Source organism: Lepus europaeus (genome assembly GCF_033115175.1).
Source record: "Lepus europaeus isolate LE1 chromosome 23 unlocalized genomic scaffold, mLepTim1.pri SUPER_23_unloc_1, whole genome shotgun sequence".
Lineage (NCBI taxonomy): Eukaryota > Metazoa > Chordata > Mammalia > Lagomorpha > Leporidae > Lepus > Lepus europaeus.
The window spans coordinates 896,472-921,198 of NW_026909015.1; the positions used below are offsets into that span (position 1 = coordinate 896,472).

The following is a 24,727-nucleotide window of genomic DNA, read 5'->3' on the forward strand; positions in this document are numbered from 1 at the left end:
ACTGGTGCCCATATGGGATGCAAGCACTGCAGGCAGCAGCCTTACCCACTCTGCCACAGTGTCAGCACCCAAATTGGCATTTTTCAAAAGAGGAAATCCAAATGACCAAGAGACCATGAAAAAATGCCCAGAATCATTAGCTGCCAGGGAAATGCAAATAAAAACCACAAGGAGGTTTCATCTCATCTCCATTACAATGGCTTTCATACAGAAAGCAACAAACAAATGCTGACAAGGATGTGGGAAAAAAGGTACCCTAATTCACTTTGGGTGGGAATGTAAACTGGTAAAGCCACTATGGATGACAGTTTGGAGATACCTCAGAAATCTGAATATAGACCAATCATATGACAGAAGCATTCTATTTCTGGGAATTTACTCAAAGGAAATGAAATCAGCATATAAAAGAGTTATCTGTATTCCCATGTTTATTGAAGCTAGCTGAATTAACAATAAGTAAGACATAGAAGCAACCCAAGTGTCATTCAAATGAAGACTGGATAAAGAAGTTATGGAATATTGACACTATGGAGTACTACACAGAGTTAAAAAACAAAAAACAAAACAAAATAAACAAAAAAACTTAGTCATTTGTAGCAAATGGAGGAAGCTGGAAATCATACTGAGTGAAATAAGCCAGTCCCAAAAGGTCAAATACCATACGTTCTGCCTGACCTTTGATAACAAATAGAGCACCAAAATTGTAATCTATAGAAGACAAAGTGACACTTTGAGAAGTAGTGAATTTGAAAAGCCCTTTTCTCAACTACTTAGGAACAATTAATTTTTTCCATACTATATTTTGAGCTCTTATATTATGTGTATGAAGTTAATTTAAAAATAGATATTAGTGGCTGGCGCCGTGGCTCAATAGGCTAATCCTCCACCTGTGGTGCCAGCACCCCAGGTTCTAGTCCCAGTCAGGGCACTGAATTCTGTCCCGGTTGCTCCTCTTCCAGTCCAGCTCTCTGCTGTGGCTGGGGAGTGCAGTGGAGGATGGCCCAGGTCCTTGGGCTCTGCACCTGCATGAGAGACCAGGAGAAGCACCTGGCTCCTGGCTGTGGATCAGTGTGGTGCGCCGGCTGCAGCAGTCATTCGGGGGTGAACCAACAGAAAAGGAAGACATTTCTCTTTGTCTCTCACTGTCCACTCTGCCGGCCCCCCCCCCCAAAAAAAAATCAGACTTGGAAGAGGAGAGGGAGGAGGAGGAGCAGTGGGAGAGTGGGTGGGATGGTGGGTACAGTGGGAAGAATCAACATGATCCTAAAGTTCTAATTATTAAATATATAAAATTTGTATTCCTTAAATAAAAGTTTTCTGGGGAAAAAGTACTACATTAGACTTAATTAATAAGAAGGTTTTTATTCCGGGGGTTGGTTGGGGAGGGGGACCCAGGCTGGTCGTTGCTCCTCCTCCTCCAGCCGCTCTACCCCTCCTGAGCCTTGTGGGCCGGGCAGCCATTTTGGGAAGAGCTTTGTTATGGTTGTGGGCTAGTCACCTCTGGCAGGTCGAGAGGCTGGGGCCCCTGTCTTCAGACGCCACGTCTCATCCCTGTTGTAGCCCTGCCACTGCCCGAGTGGTGAATTTGTGTGGCCTTTTTAATGACTGAAATGGATCCAAAATAATAAGTGATTTCTCTACTGAAGCATTGAAGATTCTTTGAATCACCTTCCAGGAGCTGGATACAGTTTAGGGGAAGGAGCAGAGCAAGTAAAATAAAGAAACCAGAAGAGAAGCAAACCTCATTTTGGAACTGTCTTTCTCCTTGTCTATCCTTTACTCCTCTCTTTTTACTTATTTGAATTTTGCTCTGAATTTATGAAGAACAAAGAAATAGAATATACATTTAGGAGCTTTATACCAAGAAATTTGCCTTGAAAGCTGCTATTCCTTAGAGGGAAAAGTATATCAAGTTCCTGATTTTTTTAAAACTTTATAAACAAAATTTCTCCTATCCTTAGATTTTGAAGGTTAAGACAAGTATAAATATATATCTGCACACTTTTTAGTAGTTGTGTGAGAATAATGAGATTTATGTTTTAAGGGCTTTGTCATGTGGATATTTTGCCACTGGAGTTGACTACTCAGAAGATCTTTTATAGTGCTTTAATATTTTATTTTTCATTTATCACCTTAATGACAGTGTTTGCCCACATATGAGCTTACCTGTCTCTCTAGCTATGACCTTGTTATGAACAGTGTTTGCACTCACTGTTCAAATGCCCATGTATTACCCATTTAAGCAACATCATAGTGCCATTACTCAAGGAAGTTGAATGAGGTGAATGTAGACATAGCTCTTTCCCCTTCCCCCCTTTTTTAAATGTAGCAAATACTTTTTATGGCCCCCTTCCTCCTTCCTCTTCCCCCTTCCCCCCATTTGGAAACGTGTCAGAAACTAGATAGTTTAAGATGAACAATTGAAGGGACTGAGAGAGATCCACGCGGAGCCTGGCATTTTCTGTGCTTCATCACAAGGCATGCTGCTGGCCAGGCTACTTAAGCACCCTTTTCACAAGAAAATCTCGTGGGAGATCCAGCTGGCAGACTCAAGGAGTTCAAGAACAGGACCACAGAGGTTACACTCTGGGATCCTGGCCATGAGGTTGGATGCCTCACCTTGCTAAAAAGAGACTCTGGACCTAAATGGCGCAGCATGACTTTGTTCCTGCTTGGCCAAATTTCTCAACACCACAGTCAGCTAAGTCACCTACAGCCACCTTTGAAAAACACAGAGAACATCTTCCCTGAGGAGAAGGTAGATTTGGAGTAAGCTGCCATTGACACAATTCCTCTGATGGTTTTTTTAACAATGGACCCCTATGAACTACAGATTCCTGGCACCAGCCCTCCCTGTTCCACCATGATTCTGTGGACTCTGGTGTCTCTAAAGGAGCATATGCTGGAATCACAGGGAACACATCTGGTTGGCATGGCTCTTCGCGAGGTCAGCACGATGGTGTGAGCCAGCGGAGTGGAGGTGGAGCAGGAAACCAGACACTGGAATAGCAGCTTGCATATCCGGAAAGGCTGTGCCTTTCAGGAAAAGCCTCCAACAGAGATTAGGGAAGAAAAGAAAGAAGACAAGGTGGAAAAACTACAATTTGAAGAGGAAGATTTTCCTTCGTTGAATCCAGAAGCTGGCACACAGAATCAGCCATGCAGACCTATTGGGACCCTTTCTGGATTGTGGGAAAACCCACCTAGTGCCAAGCAACTTTCCAAGATGTTAGTCATCAAAAAAATTTCCCAAAAGGATCCTGCTGCTGCCTTCTCTGCTGCATTCACCTCACCAGGATCTCAGCATGCAAGTGGGAACAAAGCATCAACCATCACTCCAAGTGTCTATAAGAACTTGGTTGCTAAGCATGCACCACCTCCTTCCAAGCCCAATGCATGGAAAGCTAACAGATTGGAACACAAATCAGGATCCCTTTCCTCTAGCCGGGAGTCTGCTTTTACCAGTCCAATCTCTGTTACTAAGCCAGTGGCACTGGCTGGTGCTGCAGTTCTAAACTCTCCCAAAGAGAGTCCCTCCAGCACCACCCCTCCAATTGAGATCAGATCCTCTCATCTGACCAAGTTGAGCCGCCGAACCACTGACAGGAAGAGTGAGTTCCTGAAGACTCTGAAGGATGACCGAAATGGAGACTTCTCAGAGAGCAGAGACTGTGACAAACCTGAGGATTTGGAGGACAACAGCACACCTGAACCAAAGGAAAATGGAGAGGAAGGCTGTCATCAGAATGGTCTTTCTCTCCCTGTAGTGGAAGAAGGAGAGGTCCTCTCACATTCCCTGGAAGCAGAGCACAGGTTACTGAAAGCAATGGGATGGCAGGAATACCCTGAAAATGATGAGAATTGCCTTCCCCTCACAGAAGATGAGCTCAAAGAGTTCCACAGGAAGACAGAGCAGCTGAGAAGAAATGGCTTCAGGAAAAATGGCTTCTTGCAGAGCCGCAGTTCCGGCCTGTTCTCCCCTGGAGAAGCACTGGTAAAGCAGAGTTTGAGGAGGACTCAGACACAGAAACCAGTAGCAGTGAAACATCAGATGATGATGCCTGGAAGTAGACATAAAAATGCTCACAGTCATTTCTGACCCAGCAAACTCGGCCTGTGTGTTTAGGGAGTGTACGAGAGAAATCGTTCTTTTCCTTTCCTTATGTTTTCATTGACTTCTTCATGCACAAGGGAAATAATTGTAACCCAAAGAGAAAGCGATTGGCTTGTTTAGCTTTTGTCATTGTTCTTCCATGTTATCTGCTTAATAGAAAGAAGTTTGTGTGGAGGAAAGATTTTTAAAGTATATGTGTACATACACCCAGTGTACACGGTGGGAGCTGGCAGTGCAGAGATGTAGAGGAGACACTGGTCTGCAGCAACAGCTTCTACTACCAGCCCTGGGGCATGCAACCCTGTGCTCAAGCAATCATTGTCAATGACAAAGTAACTATTGAAGTTATAATTGTATTAAATTAATGCTAATAATTTGGATATTTTATTTTATTTTTGGCTGCTTGGGTAACTTTAGCCCTTAACCAAGCATATGTGGTTTTTTGTTTTTCTTTTTGGGTACAGCTGTAAAATATTTGGATATAGGAAATGTGTTATTCTTGCAGCCTTGATATACAGGGTGGATTGTAAAATATAAATTTTTGTGAGATTTCAAAGATTAGGATTATTTTGATAACATTATTTACAGATTTAAAAGATGTGGTTATCACAGGTCTGTTGAGGGGGAAAACTACTGCATAAAATAACTTACTTGGAATATTTTGCATCAGTTTGGAAAAAAGAAAAAATAAGGTTTTTCTTCCAAAATTCACGATTTGGCAAACTAATTTACCACTTAAATCTGGAAAAAAATATATGGCACCTCATGGTAGGTGACTAAAATCTTAATGTTATATGGCATCCATTATGTCTACAATGCCTTATATCTAATATTAACATACCTGATGCCTCTCAATAAATAAATGACATGTCTTGGCTATTACAAGCATGGCAATTGTGTTTTGTTCACTTTCCCAAAAGCCCCTCAGGCTCAGTTTGCTTTCACCTTGAAAAGACATTTCTTCTAGGGTATACATGGGCACCTCATTGAGTTTGGCATCAGACTCAATTTTTGCAAAGAATTTAACTGCACCCAACTTTTATTAGGAGCACAAGATACATGCTTGCTGAAGAAGACTATTTGACACACTTGTGAAGAACATACAAGGCTAATATCTTACAATGCTTCTTGGGTTCTGGTGCAATGAATGCCTCATTTCAAAACTTAATTGTCACTAATACTACAAATTAGCCCTACTTTTATGGAACCCTCTCCAATGAAAGGTACTAAAACCAATCCAAATAAATTCTATAGGTGCTATCCTTAGTGCTCTCTGTGTCTTCTTCATTCTAGGGGCTCACATGCCTTTTAAATTACCTGGAACATAGGCGAAGTCCACTAGTTCTCAAGGCCCACCCACAAAAGGGACTTTGTACCAGATGGGTTCTATATCCTTGAACTACAAGGATAGTATCATAACATTAATGCTTCAAACTGATTCAGCTCACTGCTAATGTGTTTAGGAAGGCAGCATAGAATGGGCCAAATGCTTGGGCCACTGAACCCCTGTGAGAGACATGAAAGAAGCTCCAGTCTCCTGACTTCAGGTCTCCTTGATGAGACCTGTATTACCTCCATTCCCAAATTAGAAAAAAAATATACAATACAGAAAGATAAATAAAGAACAATACCACTGATGAACACAGATGCAAAAATCCTCTTCAAAGTTCTTGCTTATTGAATCCAGCAACACATAAGAAAGATCATTCACACAGACCAAGAAGGACTTATCACTGGTATGAGGGAATATAGCTCAATATAAGCAAAACAATAAATGTGATACATCACATTAACAAACTGAATGAAAACCATATAATGATTTCAATAGAGGCATAAAAAGCATTTTATAAAACACAAAATTCTTTCATTATAAAAACTGTAAACATATTGGGTGTAGAAAGAACATTCCTTAACAAAATCAAGGCCATATACGGCAAATCTTCAACAGTATCATATTTAATGAGAAAAATTGGAAGCATCTCCACTGAAAACTGGAACCAGATGAAGTTGCTCACTCTCACCACTGCTATTCAATACAACTGTGAAAGTTTTAACCAGAGCAAAAATAAAAAACATAAAGGAAATCAAAGAAACACAAATTAGAATGGAGAAACTAAAATTTTCCCTGTTTGCAGATAACATAGCCTTATATATAGGGAAACCAAAAGGCTCCACAAAGAGACTATTAGAATACATGCATAAATTTAAAAAGAATAAACAAAATCAAAACCAATAAAAGAACACAAAAAATCAGTGAAATGAGAAGTTGATTTTTTTTTTTTTTTTGACAGGCAGAGTGGACAGTGAGAGAGAGAGACAGAGAGAAAGGTCTTCCTTTTGCCGTTGGTTCACCCTCCAATGGCCGCCGCGGTAGCGCGCTGCGGCCGGCGCACCGCACTGTTCCGATGGCAGGAGCCAGGTGCTTCTTCTGGTCTCCCATGGGGTGCAGGACCCAAGGACTTGGGCCATCCTCCACTGCACTCCCTAGCCACAGCAGAGAGCTGGCCTGGAAGAGGGGCAACCGGGACAGGATAGGTGCCCCGACCGGGACTAGAACCCGGTGTGCCGGCGCCGCAAGGCGGAGGATTAGCCTAGTGAGCCGCGGCGCCGGCTGAGAAGTTGATTTTTTAAAAACAAATAAAATTGATACATCATGGTGCAACTAACAAAAAAAGAACCAAATCAATAAAATCAGAGATGAAAGAGTAAATTTAACAACAGTTATAAACAGAATCATGAGAAATTATTACAAAGAGTATATGCCAACAAACTAGGAAACCTAGAGGAAATGGGTAGAGTCCTAGAAAAATACAATCTACCAAAATTAGTCATGAAGATATAGAAAATCTAAATGGACCAGTAACCAAGATAGAGACTGAATTAGTAATAAAGACCCTCCTAACAAAGAAAAGCCCAGGGCCAGATGGCTTCACTGCTGAATTCTACCAAACATTTAAAGAAGACTTTTGAAACTCAAAATAGTGGTGAAGTGGCAGGATATAAAACTAACACAGAAATTCAATACATACACAACGCCATGCATGAGAAAGAACTTATAAGATCAGTACCATTCACAATAGCTCCAAAGAAAATCAAATATCTTGGAATAAATTTAAGCAACCAGGTGAAAGATCTCTACAATGAAAATTGCAAAACATTAAAGAAATAGAAGAAGACATAAAAAATAAACTTCATACTAGAAAAAGAAAACCTGAAATCAGATTTTTCTGATTCATCACTATTAAAAGTATTAGTCTTCACTCATGTCTGACCATACTTAGTTTTATATTTACTTATTTTATAATTACATTCTTTAAAAAGACAGATACATTTTATGTCACCATTCCTAACAAGGCCATCCAGAGTCATTCTTTTAGAACCACCTTCTACTACTCTATTAATTTCTCATGAATTAATATTCAGATTTTCCATAAAAGATGCAATGTATCCTAGGAAAGGGAAGCCATATTTTACATGGATTTTACTTATGTGTAAATATCACCACTCTCAACAACAGAACATTGTTGTCCATCCTGAAGCAAATTTGAAAGTGGGCATTTGACCAAGTTTTTAAGATGCTGCTATGGACACTCACATTCCACAATGCACAGATTTGAGTGCCAACTCCACTCCAGATACAATTCCAGTTTTCTGTGAAAGCACACCCTGAAGAACACAATCTGGGAATCAAGGGATCAAGTAGGTGGGAGCTTTAGAGACATGTTGGAGACTGGGGTATATTTATTTTTCTAAATAAAATTACTTATTTGAAAGAGAGAGAGAGAGAGAGAGAGAGAGAGAGAGAGAGAGAGAGAGAGAGAGAGAATCTTCCCTATCCCCATGTCTTCCAGTCTAAAGTTACTAAAAATGTGATGTTTCTGTAGATATGCTTATTTTGAATATGACATGTAATGGAAGATGGGATCTATGTGTTATCTTACCAAACAAAGAGATTCCATAATTCAGATAGGACAAGACCCTACCTCTCAGCCACATTCACCCAGAGCATATTATTGGCAACAGATAACTGGAGAGAGAGCAAATGAGGATAGATTGCCCCCAAATGGGCAGCAGACAGGAGAGGGGTCCTGGTGTTTCCATTTCACTGTGTCAGGATACGGGAGAAATAAGCAGACCTGTGTTCAGAGAGCACCAAGTCTCTTATTCTTATTGAATCTTACATTTTCTGTGGTATTTCTTTGCTTCTTATACATCTTTGGGACTTTACTAGCTTATTGTTTAGATTTTAAGTAATTCTCACAAATTTTACTAACAAGTGTCCCTACTGTTACTCACTGGCATGCCTACATTCTATGAATCATTCAATTTTAATACTTACATGCTTAGCTAATTATTAATTATGTTTGTAATTACAGTATACTAATGACAAAATAGCTGAATTAGCTAATGACAATCAAATGTCAGTCTTAAAACTGATTCATGTTATTATTTAGTTGTTTTGGAGACTATGAAGATGTTGACTACATGTATCATTAAAATGTAATTTTTAAAAATCCTGTAATGTTCACTAAACTGGTAAAATCCAATGCATGTGTTAAAAAACATGCATAGTGATAAATTTAGAAAAGCTGTTAAGTAGTATGAGTGGCTGCCAAAGAGCTGAAAAACCCACAATGACTAACTATGTCATTAATTTAGAATACAATGTTGAGAAAATCAAAAGTATTTGTTAAAATTTCTGCTACAATGAACTAGATTTATGATTTTCAGAATGTATCTTTCCTATGTGTACTGTAGTCCTGTGTAAATTTTTCGTGCCAGAAATTATAAGATGTGAAAGGTTTTCTCTTTTGCTTTTTAAAGATTTATTTATTAATTGGAGAGGCAGAGTTACAGACACAGAGATGAAGAGACAGAGAACAGAGGTCTTCTACCCACTGATTCACTCCCCAAATGGCCACAACAGCTGGAGGTGGGCTGATCTGAAGCCAGGAGCTAGGAGGTTCCTCTGGGTCTCCCACATGGATGCAGGAGCCCAGGCACTTTGGCCATATTCCACTTCTTTCCCAGACCATTAGCAAAGAGCTGGATCAGAAGTGCAATGGCAGGGACATGAATTGGCGCCCATGTGACACCAGTGCTACAGGTGGAGGCTTAACTTAGCTCACAGCATTGGCCTAGGAAAAGGTTTTAGGGAGACATCCTTCACGTAGACTAGTGTGTAACAATGTAAGATAGATTTAGGTTTTATGTCCCACATGTTATTATTTATTCTTTAACAACTATAAACACTGAATATTATACATATATATATATATGTATATATTATGGAACTGTAGATTTTGTTGTCATTCCTTCTAATTTGCTTTTTAATGTCTGCCAATAAGATAATCTTATGGATTATTGTATTGATGCTACCTGTACACAGCCATCAGGCATTTCCTCTGTAGTATGTGTTCATGTATACAAGTATTTTTGTGTTTGTATATGTACATGCAAGTACAACTTTTGATGAGATAGTATTGAAAGTAATATTATGAGAAATCCTAACACCCACTTCAAATTTTCTGTCCCCTCCAGAGATGGCTGTCTATGAAGTAAAACATAGGGCCCTTTTATGGTCATGAACTGAAATGTGCCTCCATAAAAACTCATACCTTGAAGTGCTAACAACTAATGCAACATCATACACAGCATCATATGTGTGAAGCCCATCGGGAACATGGCATATGGAAAAATCAAGCCTCTTGTGAATTTGATCTTACATTTGCAACCTCCACAGCACTGAGAAGTAATTTTCCATGACTTAAATCATATCCTCTGTGGTAGTTTATTAGTAAATCAATACGTCCTCATTGCTTCCACCATGTCCTGCAGTCATATAGGTCTAATTATCAGAGAAATGTAGAAACTAAAATGTAGAAACTACAAACTACAACTTCAAATGGCTAAAACTTCTAGAAACCCAAGAAAGAAACCAGATAAGCAACTATTATCCTTCTCTAAGACCCAGAAAAAAACAAGAATGAGTCAAATCGAAGGGCAGTAGAGAAAAGTGAATAATAATTATCACAGCAGAAGTAAACAAGGAAGAATCTTAAGCATATTAAAACTGATGAAAATGAAGAGCTGATTCTTTGAAAAGAAAAAATAATTCTCTGGCTAGACTAACAAAAATAGGAAATGATTCAAATGAATGAAATCAGAGAAGAACAGTACCTATTCAAACAGGAAAATAAGAATTCAAATTTATATTTCTGGTTGTAGGTAACATAGGTCTATTAGGAAAATGGAGAACTGGAACTGATAAATGAATTCAGTAAAATTGGCAATACAATATAAAAACAAAATCAGTAGGACTTTTGTACATAACAGGGAACTCATTGGGAAAAATTATAAGAATATATTTACAATTGTGACAAGAACATAAAATATCTTACAATCAATTCAACTAAGGATTTGAAAGCCTCCTACAACAAAATCACAAAGCAATGATGAAAGAAATTAAATATGTAACAATTGGAAAGATGTCTCACATTCCAATACTGAAAAAACTGTATCTTTGAAATTTTTATACTGTCCAATATAATGTACACATTTGATGCAATTATCATCAAAGCATCAATGAAATCCTTCATAGAGGGCTTAACACTTTGACACAATGTGTTAAGCTGCCACTTGCAATGCCAGTATCCCATATCAGAACAAGTGTTCAAGTCTTGACAGCTATACTTTTGATCCGACACCCTGTTAATGTGCTTGGAAAAGCAGCAAAAGATGACCCAACTTCCTGGATCCCTGCCAACAATGTGAGAAACCTAGGTGGAGCTCCAGATGCTGGATTTGACCTGGCTCAACCCCAGCAATGGTTGCTATTTGGGAAGTGTACTAGCAGATTCAAGAACTCATTTACTATATCTCTCTGTCACTCTGCCTTTGAAATAAATAAATCTTCTTAAAAAGAAAATAAATTCTTCAAATTTTCCTTCCTGCTTTTTAGCTCTAAAAGCAAACTAAAAATTCATTTGAAACAAGAAAACCCTCAAATGGTCCAAGCAATCTTTAAAAACATAATAAATCTGAAGGAATTACAGTATCTGATTTCAAGACATATTACAGAAACATGAAAGCACTGGCATAAAAACACATAGGCCGGTACCACAGCTCACTAAGATAATCCTCTGCCTGTGGGACCAGCACCCAGGTTCTAGTCCCAGTTGGGGTGCTGGATTCTGTCCTGGTTGTTCCTCTTCCAGTCCAGCTCTCTGCTGTGGCCTGGGAAGGAAGTGGAGGATGGCCCAAGTGCTTGAGCCCTGCACCCGCATAGGAGACCAGGAAGAAGCACCTGGCTCTTGGCTTTGGATCAGCGCAGCACACTGGCCGTGATAGCCATTTGGGGCGTGAACCAACAGAAGGAATACCTTTCTCTCTGTCTCTCTCTCTCACTGTCTAACTCTGCCTGCCAAAAAAAAAAAAAAAAAAAAAGACACATAGTTCAGTGTAACAGAATACAGAATAGACAGCGCAGAAATAAACCCACATTTCCAAAGGCAACTCATCTTTAACAAAGGAACCAAAATGCTTGGAAAAAGAAGAATTTCTTTAGCAAGTAGTAAAGAAAGTGACTAACCATATACTGAAGGCTGAAAATATACTCCCACACCTCTTACATTATAGAAAAGTCAACTCATGGTGAGTTAAAAATCTAAAGATAATACCATGAGATTCCAAGATGGCAGAATAGGTAGGGAGCTTAGTGCTCTAGTCTAGGGGAAGAAAGTTTAAGAAAAGTATAAAGAGTGCAATCTCAGGGAGGAGTTAAGAAGAAAACTGCAACAGCTTGTATCCACAAGCCCAGCAACTAGCTGAGAGGAGGCATCTGAGTCTGGTTGGTAGGACTGACAGGGGATTGCACACCCATGTAAGACTGTGAGGTGCCCCAAGACTCCAAGGACATCACTGGCTCCAGGGCTTAGGCTGACTGGGCATTCAACAACCCCCCCCCCCAAAAAAAAAAAAAAAAAGAAAAGAAAGATGGATAGAAAGAGAAAGAGAAAGAGAGAGACAGAGAGAGAGGAAGGAAGGAAGGAAGGAAGGAAGGGAGGGAGAGAGAGAGAGAGAGAGATTAAAAAACAGGATGGCAATTTATGGAATAATATTAAATGACCAAAGATATGGGTCTTAGGAGTTCCTGAAGGTGTGGAATGACAAAATGGATGACATTTTAGTGAAATAATGGTCATCATTGTGAAAGAATGTACAGGCAGAAACTCTCCTGGTAAAATTGTAAGGGAAATCCAAAGGAAACAATGGAAATATTTATGAAAAATTGCAGGGCTAAGTCATCACTTATCAATAGTACCCTTGAATATAAGTGGTCTCTACTCTCCAAAAGAGGCAGACAGACCAAATGGATTAAAAAACAAGATCCATCTATTTGCTGCCTACAAGAAACACATCTCACCAAGAAACCCACAGTCAGAAAGTGAAAGGATGGAAAAGGTATACATGCTTATGGAAACCAAAAATGAGTAAGTGTAATCACCCTAATTTCAGACAAAATAGACTTTATCACAAAAACCATTAAAAGGGGAAAAAAAGGGCACTAAGATTAAGGGGTCAATTCAACAGGAAGATGTAACTATAATAAATATACATACACCCAATTACAGGACACCTGACAATTTAAGAGATGTTAATGGATCTAAAGGAAGACATTATAAAAATGATGTATGAGGGCAGAATGGTGATTCTGCAGGTTAAGCTGTTGCTTGCAACGCCAGCATCCCATAACAGAAAGCCTGATATCAGTCTTGGCTACTCTTCTGTTCCAGCTTCCTGGTAACCCAGCTTCCTGATAATGCACCTGAGAAGGCAGCAGAAGATGGCCCAAGTGCTTGGATCCCCACAACCTATGTTGGAGACCCAGATAGGGTTTCTTGTCCCTGGCTTCATCCTGGGCTACCCTAGATGTCACAACCATTTGGGGGAATAAACCAATAATTGGAGATTTCTCTCTCCCTCTCTCTATCATAAAAAAATACATGTTTAGCAATAATGCACATACTAGCTATTAAATACTGCAGAAGAGCCTAAAATAAAAACATTACCCCTTCTTTCTATACTATATTTCCCAGAACACATTACTCTTTTTTTTTTTTTTTTTAAAGATTTATTTACCTGAAAGTCAGAGTTACACAAAGAGAGGCAGAGAGAGAGAGAGAAGTCTTCCATTTGCTGGTTTACTCCCCAATTGACCGCAATGACCAGAGCTGCACCAATCTGAAGCCAGGAGACAGGAGCTTCTTCCGTGTCTCCCATGTGGGTACAGGGCCCAAGGACTTGAGCCATCCTCCACGGCTTTCCCAGGCCACAGCAGAGAGCTGGATTGGAAGAGGAGCAGCTGGGACTAGAACTGGTGCCCTTTTGGGATGCCGGCACTTCAGACCAGGGCTTTAACATGCTGCACCAGAGCGCCAGCCCCCCAGAACATATTTCTCTTAAAAGTATCCTATATTATCTTCGGAGACATCTATACACATGTAAACAAGGGTACTTTATAGTGTCATTAAAAAGTCTGTCTTGCTGTAATAAATTTTGGAAGGTTTTAAAAACATTTATGTACTATGTGTTATAAAAAAGAATGAATTTCAATATTCACACCAAAATAATGTCATCTTTTAGCTCCATTTTCCATGATCCTTTTGAAGTGCATTCGTAATAGACATATTTAGGGAGCTGGTATTGTGGCAAAATACCTTCTTTGATGCTGGCATTCCTTATGGGCACTGGTTTGTGTCTGGCTGTTCCACTTCTGATCCAACTCCCTGCTAATGTGCCTGGCAAAGCAGTGAAAGATGGCTGAAATCCTTGGTTACTGTACCCATGTGGAAGACCCAGTTAAAGCTCCTGGCTCCTGGCTTGGCCTGTCCAAGTCCCAACAATTGCATTCATTTGGGGAGTGAACTAGCAGGCAGAAATCTCTTCCAGCCTGTCTCTCTGCTTTATGAATAAAATGAAAATAATTAAATAATATTTTTTCACAGGCAGAGTTAAACAATGAGGGAGAGAGAGACAGAGAGAAAGGTCTTCCTTTTCCGTTGGTTCACCCCCCCCACCAAATGGCAGCTACAGTCGACACACTGCGCCAATCTGAAGCCAAGAGCCAGGTGCTTCCTCCTGGTCTCTCATGTGGGTGCAGTGCCCAAGCACTTGGGCCATTCTCCACTGCCTTCCTGGGCCACAGCAGAGAGCTGGACTGGAAGAGGAGCAACTTGGACTAGTACTGATGCGCCAACTGGGATAGAACCTGGGGTGCTGGCACCACAGGCGGAGGATTAGCCAAGTGAGCCACAGCACCGGCCAGTAAATAAAATTTAAAATGAGATATATACCCATGTGTCTTTTTTTCTTTAGAAGGGGGCATTTTTTCTGTACCTTGTATTACATAAGCAATCTGTCTTTAAATCATTTTTCAGAACAATTACATATTTAACATTGGGTTGTATGGGTTTATCAATTCCCAATCAATATACATTTAGGTTGTTTCTGTTTTAATCCCATCATGAACAGTATTACAAACAACTTACAGTCTTTATGCATTTGACCAAATTTATGTAAGGTGAGTTTCTACAACTGAATCATACTAAGGGACATTTGCATTTCAAGTATTTTGTAGAGAGATCTCCCAAATTATCCTCCAAAGAGACTCTACTGCATTACATTCCTACCAATATGAATGCAAGAGCCTGTGTCCCCACACCTTCAACAAGTCTGTGTGATCAGGGTCAGAATTCCTTCAGATGCTTCCAATTTCCCATTTCTTCTGATCTCTATCTTCAAATTTCCCTTCCTGCTTTTTAGCTCTCAGATCACACTTGGCTTTCTTACCAAACTTCTCTCTGAATGTGGCCTTGCGCTTATTTCCTCTATATTTACCCTCTATGCTGCCTTGTTTCACACCTCCAACCTCAGTTTTCCTGCTCACAAACTTCCTGAATAGCCTCCCTGAAGCTCAGCACAAGTAAACACAAAATAGGTACTCTTTCCCTGGTCTCCCAACCTGCCAGCCTCCTCAACCAACAGAGAATGTTAATCAGAGAACATGGAAATAATTCATCAGGGTCACATTATAACAAGAAATGAATTCCTATTGGTGTAGCCATGGGGAAAAGTCATCTAGAAGAATTCTGTATTGTCTTTTGTTAAAATGGAATCTGGAGCTGACACTGTGGCTTAGCAAGTAAAGCTGCCACCTGCAGTGCTGGATTCCATATGGGTGCCTACTTCACTTCTAATCCAGTCCTGGCTAATGAGCCTCAGAAAGAAGCAGAGGATGGCCTAGGTGCTCGGGTCCCTCTTTCCATATGGGAGACGTGGATGTAATCCTAGCTCCTGGCATCAGTTTAGGCCTGCCTGATCATTGTGGTCATTTGGGGCAGTGAATGACCAGAGGAAAGATCTCTTTCTGCCTCTGCCTCTGCCTCTCCTTTTCTGTAACTCTGCCTTTCAAATAAACAAATAAACTTTTAAAAAAGAAAAAGAAATTACAAGTAACTTAAAAATCAATGCAGGGGCCGGTGCTGTGGCTCAGTAGGCTAATCCTCAGCCTGCGGCGCTGGCACACCAGGTTCTAGTCCTGGTTGGGGCACCGGTTCTGTCCTGGTTGCTCCTCTTCCACCCTGGGAAGGCAGTGGAGGATGGCCCAAGTGCTTGGGCCCTGCACCTGTGTGGGAGACCAGGGGGAAGCACCTGGCTCTGGCTTCAGATCAGCACAGTGCACCGGTCATTTGGGGGATGAACCAGTGGAAGGAAGACCTTTCTCTCTGTCTCTCTCTCTCACTAACTCTGCCTGTCCAAAAACAAAACAAAACAAAAAAATCAATGCGTGGGTCAGTTCTGTGACATAGTTCTGTGACTGCAGTGCCAGCAACCCCTGTGGGCACTGTTTGGAGTCCCAGCTGCTCCACAACCGATCCAGCTCTCTGCTATGGCCTGGGAAAACAATGAAAGATGGCCTAAGTGGTTGGGCCCCTGCACCCATGTGGGAGATCTAAAAGCTCCAGGTTCCTAGCTTCAGATCAGCACATCTCTGGCCATTGCAACCAACTGGGGAGTGAATCATCAGATGGAAGACCTATCTCTTTCTCTCTGCCTCTCCTCCTCTCTCTGTGTAACTCTTTCAAATAAATAAATAAATCGTTTAAAAAATTGAATCTTTTTTTTCCATATTGCATACTAGATAGTATTCCTGTATTTGAATCAATAGTTCATGATAATTATTCATTATTCCTTCTGTGGAACTGGGAGTAATCAAAAATACAGAGGAAAGAAAGGAAAAATCTAAACATCTAAAGTACTAGATTGAAAGAAGGAACAAATGGACAGGAAGGCTAGAGTTGAGATTGTAAACATTAGGTTAAGAATAAAAGCCAACTTTGTAAATCCTTAAAAACAGAAAGGAAGAAGGGGGAAATAGGTAAGGAAGTATGGTTATGTTCTTAGAATTGTATCCATGAAAAATATGGAATCTGTTCTCTTTATATTAATAAAAATAAAACTGTTTAAAAATTAAAAGTTTTTTTTGTCTTTTACTGTGTCACTACTGCCTCATCCCAGCACTCTAAAAACAGAATCCCAAGGCAGGCATCAGTTGCAGGTTGGGGCACAGTGGAAGGGCCAGTGACAGCCCTATTTCTCTAACAGCAACCTCTGCATCCCAACTTCAGATCCAGCCAAGGTCTACCAACTACCCAGAATCAACTTCATAAAATAAACCTGTGACGGGGAACACTTGGAGAAAAATCAATGACCTCACTGTCTCCTTGCCCATGACACATCTTAGGAATTAGCATGCTGCTAAAGAAAGTGAGATTATGGCCAAGCTATGTATAAAGAACACAAGAATGAAAAGTTGGGAGGCATTTTTGTGGTTTATGAGCACTCACATTGAACTACAGATGATGGAAGGAGATGGATCCCAGAATGGGAGCTAAAGTAGCCAGCCCAGACAGAAGTGGTCAAGCAGCCTTTAAGTTGAGATTTATGAATATTTGCAAACTGTAAAATGAGTTCTACATACAGTAAATGTAATTTTTCCCCCTTAGGACACAAAGAACAACATTTTCCCCCCAATTTTATCCATTTATTTTTTCATTTCATTTGATAGGCAGGGAGAGAAGGAGAGGGAGAAGGAGAGAGATTTCCGTTGCTGGTACATCCCAAATGCGCACAACAGCCGGGAATGCACCAGCCTGAAGCCAGGACTCTGGAACTCCATCCAGGCCTGGGTGAGTTCAACTGATCCTGAAGACACACAGTCCTCAGTGATACCTACTTTTATATAGATACATCTTAGTATAAAATAACACCCCTTCTTGAATGGTTTTGAGATCTCATCACAGATGAGAAGACATTGTTCCAAAGGCTGATGTGAATCAACAGGTTTCCTGCCTACCTAAGAATCAGCCTGGTCACTAGGGAGACCAAGGAAAGAGGCCCAAGCAAAGCCACTTGGGACCTGTGCAGAGTCCATCTCTGGAGTGAGCAAGGAGGCAACGCCAGTCATGGGCAGTTCTGGGCCCCCTTGACCCTGGAGTGGGTACAAAAACTAGCCAACTCACATTTAGGCTGAGGGAACAGACCAGCATCCTGGCCAAAGATTGTGTCACCCATTCAGGAATCTGGACACAGGAGTGGCCTAAAAAGAACCACCACAAAGAGATGCACAAAACAGGAGTTAGCCAGAGTGCTAAGGGGGTAATAAAGGCACAGATTTTAGCCCAAGATAGCAGACCATGCCAACCTTCTCTTTTGTTGTAAAGTTCCCTTCTTTTATTTTAAAGGCTTTGGAAAACATATTTGTTAACACTTTGTCTGTAAAACATACATGGACTACTCATAACTGGACTATAAATATTATTTCTCTGAGCAATGACCATCAGGAACTACCTCAAGAAGGGACAATCAAAGGTGATTATTTCAGTCCCATTCATAGAGAGTTATGCATCCCCAAGGAACCTCTTTTTACAAGCAACTTCTCTTATACACTTAACCCAAATTGCTGTATTTCACTCTACACACACACACACAAAATGAAAACTGAAATAAAGAACTCCAGGCTATCAATCCGCTAGTTTAAGCAAAGGGCACATGTGCATTATTCCAGGTCTGCACCCCCTTTGACTGTGCTCACAGGTGGACTATTTGCACAGGAATGTGGAGTGTGAGTCAGGAGTAACTGCAGCAGTGAAAGTGGTCAGTGTTTCCATAAAACTGATTTCAATGACCTCAGATGCAATCATCAAACTTCTGCTCCTAGCAAAGGACACACACACAGCCATATTCAACCCTTTCCCTACAAAATTCTGTTGCATGCTGTTTATTTAGGATTGTCTTTTCACATTTAATTACACCAGTTCTCTACTGCTTATAGAAATAGCAATGTAAGAATATTGAAAAGTGAGTCAACTATATCAAACTATTTTAGAAATTAACTCTAAATTAAAAAAAAAAAAAAAAAAAAACTAAAAGCCTAAAAGATAGAAGTTTAATTTTGGTAATCTGCACAAATGACCTATGTCTTATCTGTGCTTTTGAATACTTCCCGATCTCCCTTCTGGCCTTCCCCTCACCTCCTTTCTGCATCACTGCCCCACATGGCCCTGAAGCCACTCCCTTTGGAGCAGTCTACAGGACTGCTGCAGAAATGTTACTTATTTCAAAATGGCTCAGAAAGACAGGGCTGAATGCCATCTAATGGCAATACACAGGCCTTCTAATATCCCTTAAATATGTTGCCAGCATATGTGGGGCCAGCATTGTGGAATCTTAGGTAAAGCCACTGCCTGTGACACTGGATTCAACATGGGCTGTGGTTCATGTCCTAGTTACCCTACTTCTAATCCAGCTCCCTAGTCATGAGCCTGGAAAAGCACCAGAGAATAGCCCAAGTACTTGTATCCCTGCTCCTTCAAGGGAAACTTGAATGAATCCTCAGCACTTAGTACTGTGGTCACTGAAGAAGTGAACCAGTGGATGGAAGAAGATTGATCTCTCTCTCTCTCTCTCTGAGTGTGTGTGTGTGGAGGAGAGTGTCTTTCCCTCTCTTCAATTCTGCCTTTCAAATAAATAAGCTTTTTTAAAAAACCACTTTTAGGGCCATCCATGGATCATGCATCACATAAAAGACATGGATGGAGTCCTAGGATCCAGGCTATTAACGTGCCCAGCCCTGTTCACTGTGGCCATTTGAGGAGTGAAGCAGCAGATGCAAGATCCTCAGCCTTCTGTCTTTCTCTGTAAATCTGCCTTTAAAGTACAAATTTAAAGTAAAAATTTTAAAACGTACTAAAAAAAAGGGGGGGGGGTGAAAAAGAAGCCACATCCAAACAACAGAGCCAGGCTACAGTTGTGCTGTCCCTCAGCAGCCTTCTGCTCCAAGTGGGAAGTCTCCAGCTTACAGACATTGACATAAAAGACACACTCACAGCATATTTCAAAATAACAGAGGAGAGGTTTTCAAGGCAGGTTGATTTTAGGATGCCTTTTAGTGAAAAATTATGCTGAGTGTAAGCAGAAGCTTTTTGGTGCAGCCAAGTTATCCCAGTGCCTAATTCAAGGAGTCAGCCTGTGCTGACAGGGGAGAGAGCTGAATCGTCTCCATTGCTCATCTCAGCATCATAAAGAGAAGGAAAAAAGTGTACTCATGTCTGTGGTTATAAACATGATGGAAGCACAAGAATTTCAGAAGGGGGAGAGCAAAGCTCAGATATAGTTTTCTTAAGAAAATAAAATGAAGTAAGTCTCAGAACATAATGTGGGTTGGAAAACACCATCAGTTCATCAGCTCTCACCAGGATCCAGGAAAGCTGCCTTGCTTACCCTCAGACCAAATATTTTAAAACACATTTTATGATTAAATGTGTGCAGAAGATCACTACACTCAGCAATCTGAGTCTCCAAGTGCCAAAAAAATGTCCTTAAGTTTCCACTATGGGAAGAGGTAGCCCAACCAGGCACTGAGAACATGAGAAAAGCTTTTCCACAACAAAGAATGTGAAATATGAAGCAGTCACACAGGCAAACAGTTTCAGGTGCTAAATGTGAGCCCCAGGATAAGCACACAGCAAACCTGTTAGGTCCCAAGAGAAGTCAGCTTGTTAGTCCTGCAGTCACAAGGAAAACACAACTACTTAAAATGCTTCATGGTGACTGAAAACACTTTGCCCTTCTCTGAAGAATAGCCTGATGTCGACAAGGGCTGAGAGTTAGGAAAATAGAATCACATGCAGTCTACTGGATGTGAATTAATGGAAAAACCTGAAAATGATCCCAAGACTAGAGAAGTATAACAAGAAAAGCAATGAAATGAGGGATGGATGAGTGTCTTCAGCCCCTTTCCTCCATCAAATTCCTTAGAAACCTACATTTGCTAATGTAGTGTCATTCACTCCACTGCCAAAGGGTTGGAATGAACGCATGACAAGTTGTCCACCTTGAAGGTGACCAATCAGTCTCTTTCAATGCCCACTGTCACACAATAAATAGTCTTCCTAAGAAGGCAGGCCAAGTAGCATGTTAGATCAAGGCAATGACTATTGCTGGGGAATCATCCCCTTTGCAGACCAGCAGAAACAGCAAAGAGAAAGAGGGGGAAGAAAGTCCAGAGAAAAATATGGAAACTCCACGTGGTACAGACTCCATCTTTCTGGCTTACAGATGCTCAGCCAAGAGCCACCACAGGCTTTAAGAACCACTCGGCAGCAGCAACACTCCATGGTCACTCAGAAAAGTCAGACAGCTTCTTGTTGTCTATACATAGCTGACTTGGGTCTGTACACATTCTGGGTGAAATGCACCCAAGTTAAGCAAAGAAACAGACTTATAAAACCTTCAAATATAATATTTCATGGCAAATGAACTTTGCAAAGCCAAGTCACCCAATAGAGTAGGTGGAGGAATCTATATTTTAAAGCAGCACCACTCATGGCAGGCCTCATACACATACAAAGAACAGTTTTGAGCTATGCAATTTCTTCACATGTGCATTGTCTCTTCTTTCTACATAATGTGCATACAGAAAAGAACATCTGTACGTACGAGTTGGTATAAATTGTATACATGGATACCTCATGCACACTGCATGCACAAACATGCATCTCCATATGCAACCTAACACTGTTTCCAGAAACATATTCTATATGAGCTAATGACAGCAACATTATTTTTTATGCACATGCCTATCTCATCACACAGGATTCCCACTTCTGTTTTCTAAGAAGGAATAAAGCCATGTCAACAACATGCCTGGCATCTCTGGCAGTGTGTAGAAACATAACCGATGTCTGGAATGTGTTGTCTAGAAGTGTCTGTCTTTCACAGGATTGGTAATTATAGCTATTCATTCACTCTTAAACAGATTTGTAAGTTGCCTTGGATTTGCCATTAACATTTTGCAGGGGTGGGAATGTTTTTTCTGCCAAGGCCATTTGGAGATTTATAACATCATTCATGGACTATACAAAATTACTGAATTAAAAATTAGCATGCTGTAGAGTGATTATCCAATCTAACATGCAGTTGCCTTGGCAGGTCCAGAACAAATGATTTCATGGACCCTAAATGGCCCACAGGCTGGATGTTCCCCATCCCTGATTTAGAGTAAAACTAAGGTTCTGACTTCTTACTCTTCACTTACTGGCCCCGTCAGAGCTGATGTGCAATAAAGGCCCCTGGAACCAACTGCAGTTAGAAGAAACTTCTTTCCACTTCCCTTGTAACTTTAGGTTGTGCATTTTCATAGCCACTGATTCCACCCAAAATGTCTATTGATGGGCTAGTATTGTAATGCAATGTGTTAAGCTACCTCCCACAATGCCAACATCTCATATGAGCACCAGTTCAAGCCTCAGCTGCTCCACTTCCAATAGAGTTCCCTACTAATATGCCTGGGAAAGGCAGAAGATAGCCCAAAACTTGGGTCCCTGCCACCCACATGGGAGTCCCAAACAGTGTTTGAGGCTCTACTTACGAGTCACTTTCTAGTTTTACTTCCCAGATGGCTGCATTATTCTAAATGAGTTTCATAAATTAGTAATCTGGTGACAACACCATTCTAATAGAACATTTGAATCACTCAAAATTATTTATGTGAAAACTCCATTACACTAAAAGTCAGTCAGCAATAGTTTTCAAGGCCACATCTTCTACTCCATTATGTGGGCAATCTCTGGGGGGAAAGGGACACTTTTGTTTTTCCTCTTCTTAGCCTCCTCACATTAGTGACTTCCATGGATATTTCCAGAGAACACAGTGATTATGAAAATGTGGAACTAGTATCCTCCCATGTCAAAAGTGTCATGGGCTTAAACACAGAACCCAAAGTAAGACAAGGCCCTCTTTTTTTTTTTTTTTTTTTTTGACAGGCAGAGTGCACAGTGAGAGAGACAGAGAGAAAGGTCTTCCTTTGCCGTTGGTTCGCCCTCCAATGGCCACCGCGGCCGGCGCGCAGCAGCCGGCGCACCACGCTGATCTGATGGCAGGAGCCAGGTGCTTCTCCTGGTCTCCCATGGGGTGCAGGACCCAAGTACTTGGGCCATCCTCCACTGCACTCCCGGGCCACAGCAGAGAGCTGGCCTGGAAGAGGGGCAACCGGGACAGAATCCGGCGCCCCGACATGGACTACAACCCGGTGTGCCGGCGCCGCTAGGCGGAGGATTAGCCTATTGAGCTGTGGCGCCGGCCAACAAGGCCCTCTTAATTAAAACTATATGGACTTAAGATAGCTTGGCAAGGTGACTGTAAAGAACGGGGCAGAGTTATTTTTTTGCATGTATGCTTTTTATAGTTCTCCACTTTATGCAAATCCAGATTAAACTAACTCCACGTTATTGACACACACAGATCTGCATTAACTTCAGTTCACTTCTGATTTTGCAAAGGGATCAGTGGCAGATAACAGTTGACATCCTTGCTAACAGGAGAACAAAGAAAGGCTGAAGACAGAAATCATAAAGCAGCCAAATAAATCATCAACTATGCTTCCATGGCCTCAAACTCCAGACTGAAAAAAGTCTGTTAACTTAAGGAAGAGGGATCAATCCACAAAGCTACTGCACGCCCTTCACGCTGCTCCCATCGGGAAAAAGCCAAACACACAGGACCACAGCTGCCAGATGCATTCGCCAGGGACCCCACAGGGCCAATCAATAAGAAGCAGGATGGGGTCCCTGGAGTAGATCCTAGCCTGACCCTCCTTCCCCAGCCCCCTGCTGCCCCAGGCTCCAGGCTTTAGGCTTCCAAGCCCCGCCCCGCCAGAAGCACCCCGGGGACACAGCCAGAGGCTCAGCCTGAAGGCATTCAGCGACCCACCCTAAGTGGGAACTGAGCTTATTTAAATGTAGAGAACTGGAATGTCTGCCTTCCTTCGCTGTCCTCTCGCCGGCCCTGCTTGTGCAATTTCCCCCACCGGTGCCTTCTCTTGTAACCACTAAATAAAGCACATTCAGGAAAATTGGAGCAAAGTAGCCGGCCGGACGGGCTGGGCGCTGGGGGCTGGGAAGCGGCAGTGGGAGACAGGGCAGCCAGGGCCCCAGCCCCAGCCTTGCCAGGAAAAGCTGCCAGGATCGCTAAGAAACCAGGGAGCCCGGTCTGGGAGCCGCCAGCCACCTCACACCAAACCCCTGCCCCGCAAACACATTCCCTCCATACTTGCCGTGCAAAGCCCCGGAGCAGGTCACACGTGGAGTGAAGCGGCGTGTGGGGGCAGGAAAAGGCCCCGGCACGTGGGACCCACAGGCGGCAGAAGCTGAAGCACAGACGCAGCGGGTGGCAGGCTGGGGCTTTGTGCGCTCAAACTGCCCGGTTGGTGACTGCCGGCACGAGACGCAGCGAACGCCGCAGAAGCAGCAGCGCGGCCATGTAGAGCTGACTCAGCGCGCCGAACGCACTTCCGGGCGCCCAAACTTGGAGCATGCGCACTCGGAGCACGTAGTACGTCAGCTCACCTAGCACTCTGGGAAATGGAGTCCAGGCCGGGGCTTTCCCAAACAGACCAGATGGGCCTCCCCAAGGGCTTCTGTCTGCAGCAGATGGAGACAGACAGGAGAACAGGGCATCTGCTTTTGTTTACATCCCTCCTTCCCTTCCTTCCCACCCCAAAAATCTCAAAGATCAGTTGGCGCTCCGTCTTTCCTGAACCAAAATCTTAAACAGTGACACCCACCGCTGCTAACTGACACCCAAATCCTTGCTCCTTCAGAAACTCTGTCTCCTTCCAGAAAAATCTTACTTGCTGCTGGTTCATGGAAACGACTCTTAAGTAATAAATGACTATGAATACAGTTTAACTTTTAGCAGAGGTGCAGAGGGCATAGTTTAACATCCAGATTTGAGAAAATAATTTTAATTTGTGTTTTATTGATACTTATAGTTCCTTGCAAATCATTTCACAGTATTCTTAAGTCACCAAATACAGAAATAAACAGGGGGATTGGATACAGAACTAACATTACTGAGTACCTTCTGAGATTTCCTTACATTGTATTATTTATACCTTAGATTAATCCCGGAGACAGTATTATCAGGAGTTCACAAAGACAAAACTGAGGTAGAAAAAGTTTAGTATTTGCCCATGGCAATATCGTTAAAAGT

General features: G+C 41.7%; 1 protein-coding gene and 1 pseudogene across 4 annotated transcripts in view; one reads left to right on the plus strand and one right to left on the minus strand.

Annotated features, from left to right (window-relative positions):
• LOC133754363 (zinc finger protein 260-like) overlaps positions 1-23,998 on the minus strand; it is a 65,339-nt gene extending 41,341 nt beyond the window's left edge. For all 4 annotated transcript variants that reach the window (XR_009865225.1, XM_062184850.1, XM_062184848.1 and 1 more), the window contains exon 1: positions 23,790-23,998. The gene's annotated coding sequence lies outside the window, so the exon portion shown is untranslated. The remainder of the gene's footprint in view (positions 1-23,789) is intronic.
• LOC133754362 (vasculin-like protein 1) lies at positions 2,369-4,328 on the plus strand (annotated as a pseudogene).
• Positions 23,999-24,727: the final 729 nt, after the last annotated feature.